The sequence below is a fragment of the Triticum aestivum genome, chromosome 7B (assembly GCF_018294505.1).
Source record: "Triticum aestivum cultivar Chinese Spring chromosome 7B, IWGSC CS RefSeq v2.1, whole genome shotgun sequence".
Lineage (NCBI taxonomy): Eukaryota > Viridiplantae > Streptophyta > Magnoliopsida > Poales > Poaceae > Triticum > Triticum aestivum.
This window is the reverse complement of record NC_057813.1, coordinates 63,123,551-63,138,253: the sequence shown is the minus strand read 5'-3', so window position 1 is coordinate 63,138,253 and position 14,703 is coordinate 63,123,551. Positions and strand designations below refer to the sequence as shown.

The following is a 14,703-nucleotide window of genomic DNA, read 5'->3' as shown; positions in this document are numbered from 1 at the left end:
CGAATTATTGCGAGGATAGCAACAGTAATCGGGATGACGTGCCATGATTAGCATGGGATTACTGTAGCAAGATTATCCGGGCGTTACACCCCACCTGTGTTAACGAGATCGATCTGCGATATGGTCAGTACCTTCCGCTGACGCATGTCCGCATGCTCCGCGCGGCGCCTTGCCGTCCTCTCCGTCCAAAAGGCGTACTCGGCGGCGACGTCCTGCGGGTAGCGCCGGCGCCACTCCGCCATGGACCGCTCGTCCTGCTCGGCGATGAGGAGGTGGCGCTGCCGCCGACAGTGATCCTCCCGGTCCTGTTCTGTTATAAGACGAGGCGGAGGGGCGACGGCCTGCGCCTGCTCGCACGTGTGGACGTCGTGGAAGTTCATCTGCGCGCGAGGCCTCTGGAGGCGCCACGCCGCCACGTCGTACGCACAAGCGGCCTCGTGCGCGGACTCGAACATGACGAGGCCGAGGCAGACGTCGCCGGACCGAATCTCCCCGTAGTAGGCGCCGGAGGGGCGCTCGCGGACACCGCGGTAGCCCGAAGATCCCCGGCGGCGCGATGGCATGGTGGCACGTCAGTGACGGGGCGAGGAAGCGGGGAGAGCGCGTGTGGCAGTGTGGAGAGCAATGGGAGGCCGTGTGGTGAGCGCCGCAATTTATAGGCGCGCCAGAAGCGGTGCGCCAAATCTAGCGTGCGACCGCCCGCTTTCTCCCGCGCGCGCTAGTTTCCGCCTCCACTGGAGCGCGCGAAACCGTCCCACGTGCGATAAAATGCCAGCTTACCCCGCGCGTGTGTCTTTTGGCGCCGCTGTTGGAGATGCTCTAAGTCTGCACATAAAATGGTGATAAAATTGGTTAAAAAGGAAAATAATGGCTGATGTGGCAGTTTTCTGAGGTGGATAGGTTGCATGTCATGAGAAATAAATTAGTGCGGATGAACTAGTTAAGTATTATAGATACTGACAGTGCCCAATTTGTTCCGAACAGATCGATTGAAGTCCCTAATTTGGTGTCGCTCCCAGTACCTGCTCTGCATGCGCGCGTAATCCCCTTCATAGGACAGAACGTTGACTAGCATGGCGTCACATGTGTTTTCTTCTTAGTTGTCACATGTGTTCTTTTGTTGTGTACGTAGCGATGAGACTCGGTCGTGCACTGCTGCGGGTAGCATCGCTGAAGGCTCCTCCTGTTCCTCCTACTACTACTGCACTTGAGCTCTTTTTTATGAAATAAAACTTTTAGGACGTTCATTAGACCAGATCCTAGCCAAAAAGCAGTCTGGCCTTGCAATCTATCAAAGTTAGCCATAAAGTGGCTACTCCTATTACCGATAGGATGAATATGATTAATACAAGAATTATGTTCCCCCATACTACGTTTGATCTCACTAATCATGAACGCATATTTAGACATGTGTTGATTTCTTCACTCTGCAGCATTGAAACAGCCTTCAAGCAATCCGATCCCGTATCAATTGGCAGATTACTTCACTCTTAGGCTAATGAAATACCTTCCATGAGGGTTAAAATTTCAGACTCCAAGGTATCATCCCATGTATGGAGATGCCAGGAAGAACTGAAGATGGTGGCACCCTCATGATCCCTAAGAATCATTCCTGCACCAGCAGTACCCTTGGACATTGATCTATCCTTGTTTAGTTTGACTCATCCGGAGGCCGGCGTCTGCTCGAATCATATGGTGTTGGCCTCCACGGCTTCCCACAATGGCCATAGGAACGTCTAGCTTCGATGGACATTTATGCCCATGGTGACCGTGGAGTGGGCTAACTTGCGAGCTGCCATCCACCGGTGCTCTTGGATATCTGAACGCCTTATCTTGGCGGTTGACCCTTTCGAGGATCTTTCCTTTCGGCTAGGTGTACCATTCTTTGTGTCGACAGCAGTCTCTTTCTTGGACCTTTCCTTTGTGGAAAGCACCATTGCCTCTCAAGATCATTTTTTTGTTTGGCAACTACTATAGGATCATCTCCCATATGGGACGAAGATGATCAAGTGGCAGAACCCTGGGGATCAGTTGTGCCCCCTCTGTGTGGTCCCAAAGATGGGGGCACACATCTTCTCGTCCCCGGCGTTATGACTTCTTCGGAGCTTTGTCCGTGAGGATCTAGGACCCCACTGGGAGGCCCTAGACCTGGCCGGGTTCCTTCAAACCCGGACCAACCAGTTTGGAAAGAGGAGACGTCTGTTCTGACTCGTGTTTGCGGAGTTAGCATGGACCCTACAGGCGGCACACAACAATATGATTATTGAGCAGGTCTTTCTTAGGCGTGCATCTGACTCTAGCTTCAAATTCCTCGCATTTTTGCAGCACTGACATCTGCTATCTAGATAGAGGGATCTTGACCGGCTTGGCCTCATGATGGGCGCGATGACTGTTTCCGCACTCCGACTTGCCTCACCCTAAGGGCTACTGAGCTCCCAGCCACTTTGTTGTTTTCTTTTTTCTTTTTGGGCATATTTGTGTTGTTGCCCTAGCAGACTATGTTTCCCTTTGCTACACTTGAATTTTCCCTTTGCTACACTTGAATTTATTGTATAGACATGCTCACATAAAATGGGGCGAAAGTCTGTTTCGAAAGTGAACATACTCACCAACGTCCCCAATAGCTGTAGATCTCGTTCACCGGCCATCGTTTTTTTTTCTTCTTCGATCACTTTGGAGCTGGTAGACTACTGTCCTATGTATGTGTTCTTAACTTAATCTGAAATTGTAGCCTCATTCTCATCGGAATGCTTAATGGAGCTCGAGCATCCATGGAGACTTTTATTTGAAAACATTAAAATTAAAAAATTTAAGTTTCAACAAATTCAGGGAAAAAATACACATATACATATGGATGTATACTACATGTCTAACGGAATACTTTTTTATGAGCTACACAAAAATAAAAAAACCATGTATTTCTAGCACATGTAGTATTCACTATAAAATCACGAAAATATTAACGCCCACACGTGTGGCACGAAGACAATCGGTCCATACGTCCTAATCACCATTGGATCAATTAGCATGATTTTTACAGGGAAAAAGTCGCCACGTCATCTCAAGTGCCCGTGCGGCCGGCAAATTTGACAAATTTAACCTATAGACGAAATTAAATCACAGAATGAACTGTCCGTGAAATTATTTCACGCGGTTGACCCGTGGCGCCTAGCTCTCAGGCGCTGCACTAGTGCAATGCCCGGGAGCTAGGCACTGCACTAGTGCAACGCCTAGGAGCTAGGCGCTACACTGTATAGTGTGGCGCCTAGCTCTCAGGCGCTGCACACCACTTAGTAATTTTCTGATCACACGTGTGCGACGCTGGCCGTGTAGCGCCTATCTCTAAGGCGTTGCACAGTGTAGTGTGGCGCCTTCGTGACGGGCGTCACACAAAAAGGTCAGCCGCATGAAATAGTTTCACGTATAGTTTATTCTATGATTTGATTTCGTCTATAGGTCAAATTTGTCAAATTTGACCGTGCGGCCAGGAAACCTGCCGCCCGAACGCCTCCCACTCCTTTTGTCTCACCTTTGGTTATCTTTTCTGCCCCACTCTCCTTCCACCCGGCCCCGAATCAGGCTCACCTTATCCATGCAGGAAACCAGCAGCTCACCGCACACACTCGCACGGGATGGAGGGATGAAAGAGGGTAGCTGCGGCAGCTCGTCGACGGCGGCCGCGGCGGCTCCGTGGAGGGAGCCAGAGGCCCGGCGACGCCATGGACGCGCCTGCGACGGGGGGCGACGCCGTGGGAGTCCTCCCCGAGGGCGTTCTCCCGTCGGCCAGTGGGGGTCTCGCCCTCCATGGGATCTCGCCGCGGTTGGAGGTGTGGACGGTGTAGATGCTGCTCACGGAGGCGAGCTCGTGCCGGTGGCTGCCGCAGTGGCATGCCCGGAGACCGCGGCGGAGGATCTCCTCCGGGACGCTAACCAGGCAGGGGTTGCCGTGGCGGCGCGCTCAAGCGCTCATGCTTGGGGCGGCTCCGGCGACGCTTGAGGAGCTGCGCAATTGCAGAGTGCAGGCGGTCGTCCGGGGAGCGCGCGCCGTCAGTGCTGGCGGAGAGGAGCGGCGGCAAAACGACGCGTCTACCACGTGAGGCTCGGGTTGCCGGTAAGGCCGCGGCTGCGCGTGCAACATCCTCCAGACGGCGCTGAACAGGGCAGGCACGGGTGAACGAGGAGGCCGCCTTCATCCCAGCGAGATCCAGTGTCCCCGCAGCCACCGTACGTTGGAGTGTTGTGGCAGCTCGCCGGTGAGTCCCGGTTGTGCCCTTTTTTCTCCCCCTTCTCCTCCTTGCTCACATCCATGTCTGACGGCCAGGGATGGCTCGCGCCGATGCTAGGCGCGGTCGCTGGTCTCCATGCCCAATGGCCAGAGATGGCTCGCGCTGCTGCTCTGCGCGTTGATGGTCTCCCCGCCCGGTGCCAGGTTGGCCCAGCTCGGCGTGCCCCTGTGGCCGTGTTCCTATTCTGCAACACTACCAGCAAAAGGAGCAAGCCGGGGCGTTCAACAATTGTTCAATCTTGTACTTCATCCCCTCTCCATGCTTCGACCCGCCAAATCCCATCAGGAAACTTTTTTTCAACGTGGACAGTGCTTTCAACCCCTATGTCATTCCCTCCCAATGATTCATTTGATCATGCCGTGCATGAATGCCTGTTAAGAATATTCATGAGATGCCTGTTTAGAACATTCAGGTAATGCCGAGTGAGCATATTCCCTCTCTTCACGTTGCTACTGATGTATGCGTAGTGGCCATTGGCCCATGAATCAACCATTTTACTTTCCGATTCAATGAATTCTTAAGATGCAACTGTTTCATGGACACTTACACGCATTTTTTCTGATGTTATATAGCGATGATTTTTGTTGCTGCGATGGCAAGATTTACACAAGTTCGCAATCACCAAAATTGCCATGGCAATTTAGCTCTTTTTTGCCATGAGCATGGGATTTGTTAAGTATTTTTTTAGATAATTTCCCATGATGATAGACTTGTTAAGTAATTCAAATGTAGTCCAGTCGTGCACATAGGTCATGGCAAACTAGTTCAGAACTAGTCCAGTTGTGTTGTGCACATAGGCCAAGCATTTTTGTGAATATTCATATGCCATGGCATTTTGATAAACCACTCCAATTCTTTGTATTGATATTATAATTGCCATGGCAACTATTTCCTTATAATGAAAGATGGTAGCTATAAAAAGAATAGAATTTGCCATCCCCCATAAACTAGATTTGCCATGCCTCATGAACTTAAGATGCCATGTTCTATTAGAATTATTATTTTTACATACACGGCAATTTTGATAAAAATCCCACATCAATTTTGAATATGCATTTTTTCCACGACAAATTTGAATATACATTTTTGCCATGGCAAATTTGATCATCCTTTTTTGCCATCCCCCATATACTGCAATTGCTCTATATGAAATTTTCATATGATTTGCTATGGTACTTTTCTTTATCTAAAAACATGGCAAACTTGCCATGTTCAAAAAACATGTCAAAGTTATAAATGTTTAAAAACATGGCAACTTAATATGTTCAACACCAGGGCAAATTTGGTTTACTGATCATGGAAAATTTTAGTTTATTGGTTCATGGCAAATTTAGTTTCTTGATCATGGCAAATTTAGTTCTCAAATCATGGCAATTTAGTTTACATGATTTTTCTACCATGGCAAGTTTCAATATGAATCTGCCATGTCAATTTTTCTTGTTCATGGAAAATGTAGTTTACGTGAATTTCGTCGTGGCAAGTTTTGATATGAATCCGCCATGGCATTTTTCTTGTTCATATTTGATTTTTAACTTTTTGTGTTTTTTTCACACACGGCAAATTCATCGTTCAAACACACGGCAATTCTTGATAAGAATTTGCCATGGCAAGTTTTGTTAGGAATCTGCCGTGGCAATTTTCTTGTTCATCTTTTTCTGATTTTCAGTCTTTTGTGTTTTTTACACACACGACAAATTCATCATACCAAAACACGGCAATTCTTGATACAAATATGCCTTGCCAAGTTTTCATACAAATTTGCTTTATTGATCATGGCAAAATTTAGTTTATTGGTTCATGGCAAATTTAGTTTACAATTCATGGCAAACTTAGTTTATTGATCATGACAAATTTGGTTCTCAAATCATGGCAATTTAGTTTACATGATTTTTTTTTCTGCCGTGGCAAGTTTAAATATGAATTCGCCACGACAATTTTTCTTATTCATGCCAAATTTAGTTTACGTGAATTTCAGCGTGGCAAGTTTTGATACGAATCTACGATGGCAAGTTTCTTGTTCACACTTGAATTTCCAACTTGTTGACACATGATAAATTTATCATACAAAACACAACAATTCTTTGATACCAATCTGCCATGGCAAATCTCTTTGTTCATACTTGATTTTCAACTTTTTGTGTTTTTTTCTCACACACGGCAAAATTATTCTTCAAAACACGGCAATTTTAATTAAAAATGCCATTGCATTTTTTATCTTTTATTTGTCCTGTCAATCTTTTGTGTTTTGTTCATGATTCTTTTTACTATTTGTGTTTTTTCACATGGCAATATTGATTTTTTTGTCATGGTAGATTTGCCATATTTCATTGGGGGATTAAATATGTGTTTATAAACCCTTGCCATTGTTAAAAAGCAATGTCATGACAAATAGTTTATTCAAACTCAAATGCCAATTTTTCGACTGTTTTTGAAAGCTGATGGCATTTCTTAGTAGCTGAGCAAAATCTGGGCTTCTATTTGTCAAAGAAAGAAAACAAAATTTAGACCTTTTCATTTAATTCGTTGTCAGTGGGCTTTTTGTTACCTTTTTCACATGAAAAAGGGCCTCGTGTGATGGAGGCGTGCGGGCTGTGGGTTCCCCATGGTGAACGAATTCATGGGAGGGATCGATTCCCTCGTAAGGAACGAGTCGTGTGGTAGGGTGCTCCCCCTGCCACACGTGTGTGGGCAGTTCTAATATTTGCCCACACAGAGTCGTGTGGGTTGCTGCTGGATATGCCACACAGGGTCGTATGGGCGTTCGAGAGTTTGCCCACACGCTAGCACCACGCTGTTTGCCAGTTGCGCTGTGTGCGCGAACTAGTTTCTGCCCACACAGCCAGCCACCTAGGTCATGCGCGTGTGGGCGAACTATTTTTGGCCCACATGACACTCCTACGTCGTGGATGACAACTGCAGTTAGACGAACGTGGCAACTAGATAAACACACATGGCAACTATGATTTTTTGCTAGACGGCAACTGCAGTTGCGCGTACGTGGCAACCAGATAAACACACATGGCAATTATGGTTGGACCACACATGGCAATTAGGTAAACACACATGGCAACTACTGTTTGACCATATGTGGCAAGTAGTTAATCACACACGGCAACTATGGTTGGACCACACGTGGCAACTAGGTAAACACACATGGCAACTACTGTTTGACCATATGTGGCAAGTAGTTAATCACACACGGCAACTACGGTTTGATTACACGCGAAACTACCATAAATTAAACATGACAACTATAGTTAACCAAAACAGATAGAGTTGCCATGCTTTTACAACTACACTTGCCATCCCCGATAACTACATCTGCCAACCAGGATGGCAACTAAATCGTCATCCCGCGATGTACCAAACGTAGTTGCGCCAGGATGTGTGGGCATTTTTGCTTCGTGCCACACGCGCAGGATGGAGATGAGTAGTACTTGTTAGCGTGTGGCACGAAGCAGCTGCGCCCACACGTGTGGGTAATTCTAATATCCGCCCACACACAGCCCGTGTGGGCTGCCTCCTGCTCACACCACACACGGTATGTGGGCGCATGTTGGATACACCACACGTGTGACAGTTATCGTCGTCTTTTAAAGATTACATTATTGTTCGACAATATTCAGGGCATTCATTGGATCTGATCCTAACCAAACAGCAGTCCCGCATGTTTAGACGAGACCCGCTTCGGTACAACCCTCTCTCTAAACGTATAAAGGGCAATAGTCCTTTTTTTTGCATGGTAATACGTGTCCCATTCATATCATAAAAAACAAAGTACAAATCACGTAATGACCGACAAGACAAAACTGAAAAGATAGTAGAACATCTCTGAGCTTGACACCAACGCTCGTCAACTGCTTCCGGCACCACCACAGCAGCCACCGAAGAAAATAATGACGAATCACCACCTCACCCGAGCTCGACGCGGCTCCATCGCTGATATGCAGCTTTGCGGACCTCCAAAGTGGCTCACCAAAAGTGAAGTCCTTGCCGTTGAACGAATCAGACCGGGGCAACACCACGGACACGCCATCGAACTCCAGATCTGGCACCCCACCACGACTAAGACGCCGAAGGAGGAAACCATACCTGCCATCCACAAACCACGAGCCCAGCAGATATTCCGTCTTCCAGATGTCGTCGATGCAGACCACAATCTGCATCCGCTCCTAGACTACCTCCCAAGCTCCGCGGCGACGCTGGAGCAAACGTCGTCGCAACGGTGGAGCCCGAGGACACAGGTCCACCACGAGGATGCCGCCGCCGCCACACCATCCTTGCTTGAACAGACTGGTTTCCAAATCCATCCCCAACCATAGGACCGATGGCCTCGTCAGGGAAGGATCCGAAGATTCATTAGTCAGCGCCGCCACCGTCATCACCGAAGCAAAGACGATGAACAACCTAAAAACCTAAACTACAAGAGAGAAAAATCGATCCACACGTGTGGATCCGGCGGCCCCCCTCACCACCGACGACCGAGGTCGCCGGCGGAAGGGAGCCGCCGGAGAACGGCGTTGGGAGATTGGCCCTGGCGGTGGCTAGGGTTGCAGCCAGGGCAATAGTCCTTTGACGAGTCACGTATACATACGTCTGACTGTCCGAATACGACGCGCGTTGCGTCTGATTTGCGTGCGCCGCACAGGGGGAGAGCCTCCCGATTGGGCCGGCCCATTATCGCGTGAAAACTCTGAAAGAAAAAACGGAAATGCGCTGATCACTAGCCATTCTTTGTGAGTTCGCTGTCCAGTAAAGAAATGCTAGCTATAAGAATCATCATAGCAACTGGTTTAGTGTAGCGAACCATTTTTTCCTCCATGTTTCATTTTTTCTTTTCTTTTTTGCTTCTTTTTCCTCTTTCAAGTTTTGTTTTCTTTTCAACAAAATGTTAACGCATTTAAAATTTTGTTCAAAATTTCAACAAATATTCGCTTTATTCCAATTTTGCTCATAAATTAAAAAAAATTCATATTTTCAGAAAATGTACAAGAATTTTTACAAAATTTTCGTGTCCATAAAAGATTATTCAGAATGATAAACTATGAAGATTTTTCTAAAAGTGCGAACAAAATTTTGAAAATGAACAACTTTTGGAAAAGACGAACAACAATTGGAATTTTCAAACATTTTTTAATAAGTCGAACAACATATTGAATCCAAAAAGGGTTTTGAATTTCCTCAAACATTTTGCTGAATTTATGAACAAAAAAATTGAAAGCATGAACATTTTATAATTCCAAACAAGTTTTGGAAGCGCGAACATTATTTGAAAGTCTACAAACATTTTTTGAATATGTGAATAAATTTTGTAAACAAGGTACTTTTTTGAATTTGTGAGAAATTTTTGTTAACTAGAACATTTTTTAAATTGTGAATTTTTTTTTGGAAACGACAAACATTTTTTGAAATTCTTGAACATTTTTTTAAGAGTACAATACACCATACATCTTATAACTATTGGGTGTGTTTTGTCAAATAAGTTGGAATACTATGAAAATGCATATATGGGTGCTAAAAAAATGAGAGAGCTCATGCAACCATAGATACATTGATGACCACTATTACCGCGGTCGGGACTACGGCAACCCCTTGATGGAGTCGGCGGAGAGCCAATGTGTCCACACATCGGATCTTTTGTTACTTTTATGTTTGTTGTGAACTTAATTAATATGTTGTTATGAAGATTGTTATATGACTTGTGTTTAATTATTTTGAGTCGTCATGATCATACTCGATCCATGTAAAAGTCATAGTATTTGCTTGTGTGGAGTTGAATGACAACACGCAGAGGTCTTTTGGCGAAACTGGGGCCTCTTTGTCTAAAGGAAGGGCAAAGTCAACAGGCCAATCCCAGTTTCAGAATTGGAAGAAGTAGTAGGAGGTTCACCATTAGAAAGGCATGGGACAACAAACTCTCTTAAATTCTTCGAATAAGTCTTTCGCTTGACTTGTCTCAACGGGCGTTAGTTCAGTAAATGCTTTCGTATGAAGCTTGAGTCAAGTCTAGTCTCATGCAGTGAAGATAGTCAAGCAATCATTGCTCGTCACTCCGAAACCTATTGATAAGGAACGCGTTCAAGTGTATGGAATAATTAAACCTTTCACGTATTTGTTAACATAGCGTTGGACGATTGACGATGGAAGAAGAAACAACGACTAGCCAACGGACAGGAGCATAATGTTGATGTCAATCATTCTCCATTCCTAACACATAGCGATTTCATTATGATGGAAGAAGAGAACCATTGAGAACACTGTGGCTTTGGAGTTCTTCACTATTCTATTCTCAAATTAGGGAGTAGGATCCTGAAGAACTCGAATGTCGTTATGTTCAGAATGGTTGTCTTTCTTCCATCTTCGGCAAACCCCTGTGTGACGGAATGCAGAATGTTTGACTTCCCAACATTAAACATTCTCTATTTCGGACACATAGCGGTTCTCTTACGATGGAAGAAGAAATAAAAACTTGCAAGGCTTCGACGGATTGAAGCTTAATATCAAAGTCAATCATCCTCCATTCCTAACACATAGCGGTTTCGCTACGATGAAAGAAGAGAACCATTCACAACATAATGGCTTTCGAGTTCTTTACTATCCTATACTCCCTAATTTGAGAGTAGGATAGCAAAGAATTCAAAATTCATTATGTTCAAAAGGGTTGTCTTTTCTTCCATCTTGTGCAAACCCTGTGTGATAGGAATGCAGAATGTTTGATTGCTCGGTAATATTATTTGATGCTCAATATTTATGTCAAATTGTGTTTGTCACACGTTTTTTTGTTGATGTACTGAAGGGTGTTAACACTGAATCGTGGTCATGGTGTCGCCCTACGACGCCGCTCCTGTTAGGGTGGACTCTCTGGTCAACGATGATGCGTACTTGGTGTCTCTCATTCAGGCGAACCCACAGTTACTTACTGAGGACTGCGTAAACTACGAGTAGATCTAGGATGATCAAGAGGAAGGCCGGGGGCATTTGCAAGATGATGGCCCGCCTACGTGTCGAGCAGTAGAAGTTTTTTCAGGAGCTAGCGAAGAAAGAAGCCCTGCCTGAGGAGAGTGATGACTTGGTGCCATTGACTCCGCCAACCGCCTGTGTCAAGAACGCTGCCTCCTTCATTGGGCGGAGATCCCCACCTGCTCCGACTCGGAGTAGAGCTCCATTCCCAGAGTAATCTAGCTTCATAATTTGACGTCGATGCAGGGATGTAGTTATGTAGCTGGTGATGTGGACAAGGATGACAACTTCTGATGCTTTTGGTATATGAATCATGAATCCTTATGTTGCTTATGCCTCCATATATGAATCATGAAATATTGTTATGATCCCTTTTGTAGACGAGGTCGTATCTGGTGTACTCAGGTAGACTTCCAAGAGTCTATGATTCATGGAAAGCACGTCATGAACAAGTTAATACTACAAAGACAATTGCTACAAACGGTATGATACTAGAGTGGACGTAGAGCATGCTTACTCCACCTATTTGCTCCAAGAGGGTAGAAATCTGATCGGGTGGAAGTGGATGAAGAACTTGTTTATCCTTATTGTGGTCTTGCTTAGTGTGATGCTTGTGTGGTCCATGTAACATAAATTGCTTGCATTGAGGTTTTAGTGACCACTTGAGACTTGTTGTGATGCTTTTGTCAGTTTATGAAGATTGGTGTCCAGTTATGATCATTTGTTAGTGTCTGATGCTTATGGTATTGCCTATGTTTTTGTATTGTCAGCGGTACAATTTTATATACACATATATGTCTTTTATTGTAGGGCTGATGCAGAAACAAATATAATAAAATATATGAATTTGTGGTTGCCGAGTACACAACTCGGCAGAGAGTAGTTGTCGAGAACAAAGCTCGGCGAAAAGGCCACGTGTCAGGCTCTAGTGACCTAATCCATGGTTTGCCGAGTGCAGCCGCAATAATCTATGCCAAATTAGGCGACTGGGACTTGCCTCGGCAAGGTGTCACCGAGTGGGTTGTACTCGACAAAATAAGCACTCGGTAAAGACATGGTTTCCCGAGAACGTAATGCCCAATCTCAGCAAATAACTCAGGCCACATGCCTTGTTCCTGGGCTTCCAAGTTTGACGAGTCCTCTATTAAGGATATCGGCAATGTGTCCTGCTACGTGGCAGCCACCGTCGCCGTCCGGCCCGTCAAGTGCCCTTTGTTTGCCAAGTCCCCCACTTAGGGTTCGACAAAGCATTTGCCGAGTCCCCTATGGACTGTCCTTAGTGAAGTCGGATTTTTCTAAAGGGATCGGGCCGAGTACCCTTAGCCGACAACTACACTCGGCAAACTCTCTCCTGAGTATGAAACGACTTTTGCCGAGTTTTTCTGGTATTCGGGAAACTTGGAAGCTTAGATTAATTGGGATCTACACTTCACAAGTTGCAATCATGTTTACTATAGCATGCATTTTTGAACTAGAATATTGTGTGAATTGGGATTAAATGGGATCCAAGTTAGGCCCATGTAAACCATGCAGTGTTTAGCGAGATGTTAAATATTGCCCACCAAACCATATTGGGACTGGGTAGGCTATGCCCACCGACAGTCCCACTTGCAGCCTGAGAGCAGCGAAGCCTCTGCAAGCCGCTAGACTAAAAACTACAAATGGCCCGTCTAAGTCACCGAACAAGGCCCGGTGAACGACATGTTGCCTAAATTTGTTTTCGGAGTAGCAACCCTTTCACAGGGGTGCGATCAACTGGGCCAGCCCATCTCCCGTTGTAGGCAGTTCCGGTTTTGGGAAGTTTCCCAGCTAGTTTTGGAACCTTCTAGAAGGTTCCTTAAGCGGGTTTTTTATTTTCCTTTTTTGTTTTTGTTTCTTTTTTACTTTTTCTTTTCCGTTTTATCTGTTTCATTTTTGTTTCCTTTTTCCTTTTCCATTTCTATTTCAAAATAAGTTTGAGAATTTCAAATATTTTTTCAAAATTAAAAAAAATTGTTTTCCAAAATTGTTCAGAGTTTCAAAAAACATTTTCCATTCAAAACTTGTTCTCATTTTTTTAAATGTTCAAAATTTCAAAAAATGTTTGCGCTTTAATAAAAATGTTTGAGAATTGAAAAAATGTTCCCATTTTCAATTTTTGTTCACAAATTCTAAAATGTTTGGGAATTTTTAAAAATGTTCGTATTTTTCAAAAAAATGTTCGTGTTATCAAAATTTCTTCATAGATTCAAAAACTGGTCGTATATTCAAATTTTGTTCCAGACTCAAAATATGTTCATGTTTTCAACTTTTGTTCGGAGTTTGAAAAAATGTTTGTGTTTCCTATTTCCATTTTTTTAAAAACTACAAAATGAAAGAATGTTTAAATTTCTAAAATTTTGTTTGATTTTTTATGCATATTTCACGTTTCAAAAAGTATTTACTTCCTTCATAAAAACCGTGTTTGAATTTTCAGCAGACATTCGATCTAATAATATTGCGTTATTAGAACCCCGAGCTAGATATTGAACAACAACTGTCTTCACTTGCGCTGGTTATCAGCCCACACGTAGTATGTGTGGTCTTGTGTTCGGACCCGACATAGTGCATCTACTATATCTAAATAGCTAGCCCCCACTATTAGATTTCTCTCAAATGCGTGCTTCCACATCACCTTAATTATTTATAGCCATCCGTTTAAAATCGTGCAACCTTAGAAGTCATGCATGTATTCACAATTTACACTTCTTGCATTAATCTATCCATGCAAACCATGCCACTTCATTAAGTCTTGCATGTCTTTTTTTCTGGGAAATAAAGTCATGCATGCTAGTTACAGTTTAAATTTTTGCGTTAATTTATGTGTCGTTAGGAATGCTATATGTGTGGGACCCTTGAAGCAAAAATATATTGTTTGTGCTTCACATTTTTGTCAAAATATGGTGTCACATTATGTCAAATCCAAAATATATTTTTATACCTTATTCTGTCACATATTGCATGTTTTATTCCTTTTTAAATGTAAATATAGAACATCTTTTGTATTTTTATTAGTTTTAGTTGCTCTTAAGCACTTACTAATGCATTTGTCTTAACATGGTTCCCGTGGCAACGCGCAGGGCATCATTTAGTTATTTTCAGATTTTGCACATGCACTCCCGACTGCTAGGCTGGACCAGTTCGCTGCCTTTGTGTGCGTCAGGAGGCTACTCGCCGCAAAATGCGGCGCATAGGAGCTTCAATAGTGCGATTAGTGGGACGACCGACAAATCAGGGCCGTTCAATAGTGCGATCAAACAGCCAAGAGCATATAGAGCCGGACATATATTTCCAATTGACAGTCTCCCCTGTCACTCCCCCCACGGGTGACCCGGGAGAGCCCCTCTCCGCCGCCGGCCAAAGGCCTCTACTTCCGCCCTCCTCCCCTCGGCATCGGCGGCGGCGAGGCTGCTTTCCCTCCCTGGATGGCATGGTGCGA

General features: G+C 44.6%; 1 long non-coding RNA gene across 1 annotated transcript; it reads left to right on the top strand.

The window, feature by feature from the left end:
- The first annotated feature begins 3,563 nt into the window (after positions 1–3,563).
- Positions 3,564–4,853, top strand: LOC123163024 (uncharacterized). Its single transcript, XR_006481679.1, has 2 exons — positions 3,564–4,253; positions 4,322–4,853. It is a non-coding gene; the product is annotated as an uncharacterized lncRNA (long non-coding RNA).
- Positions 4,854–14,703: the final 9,850 nt, after the last annotated feature.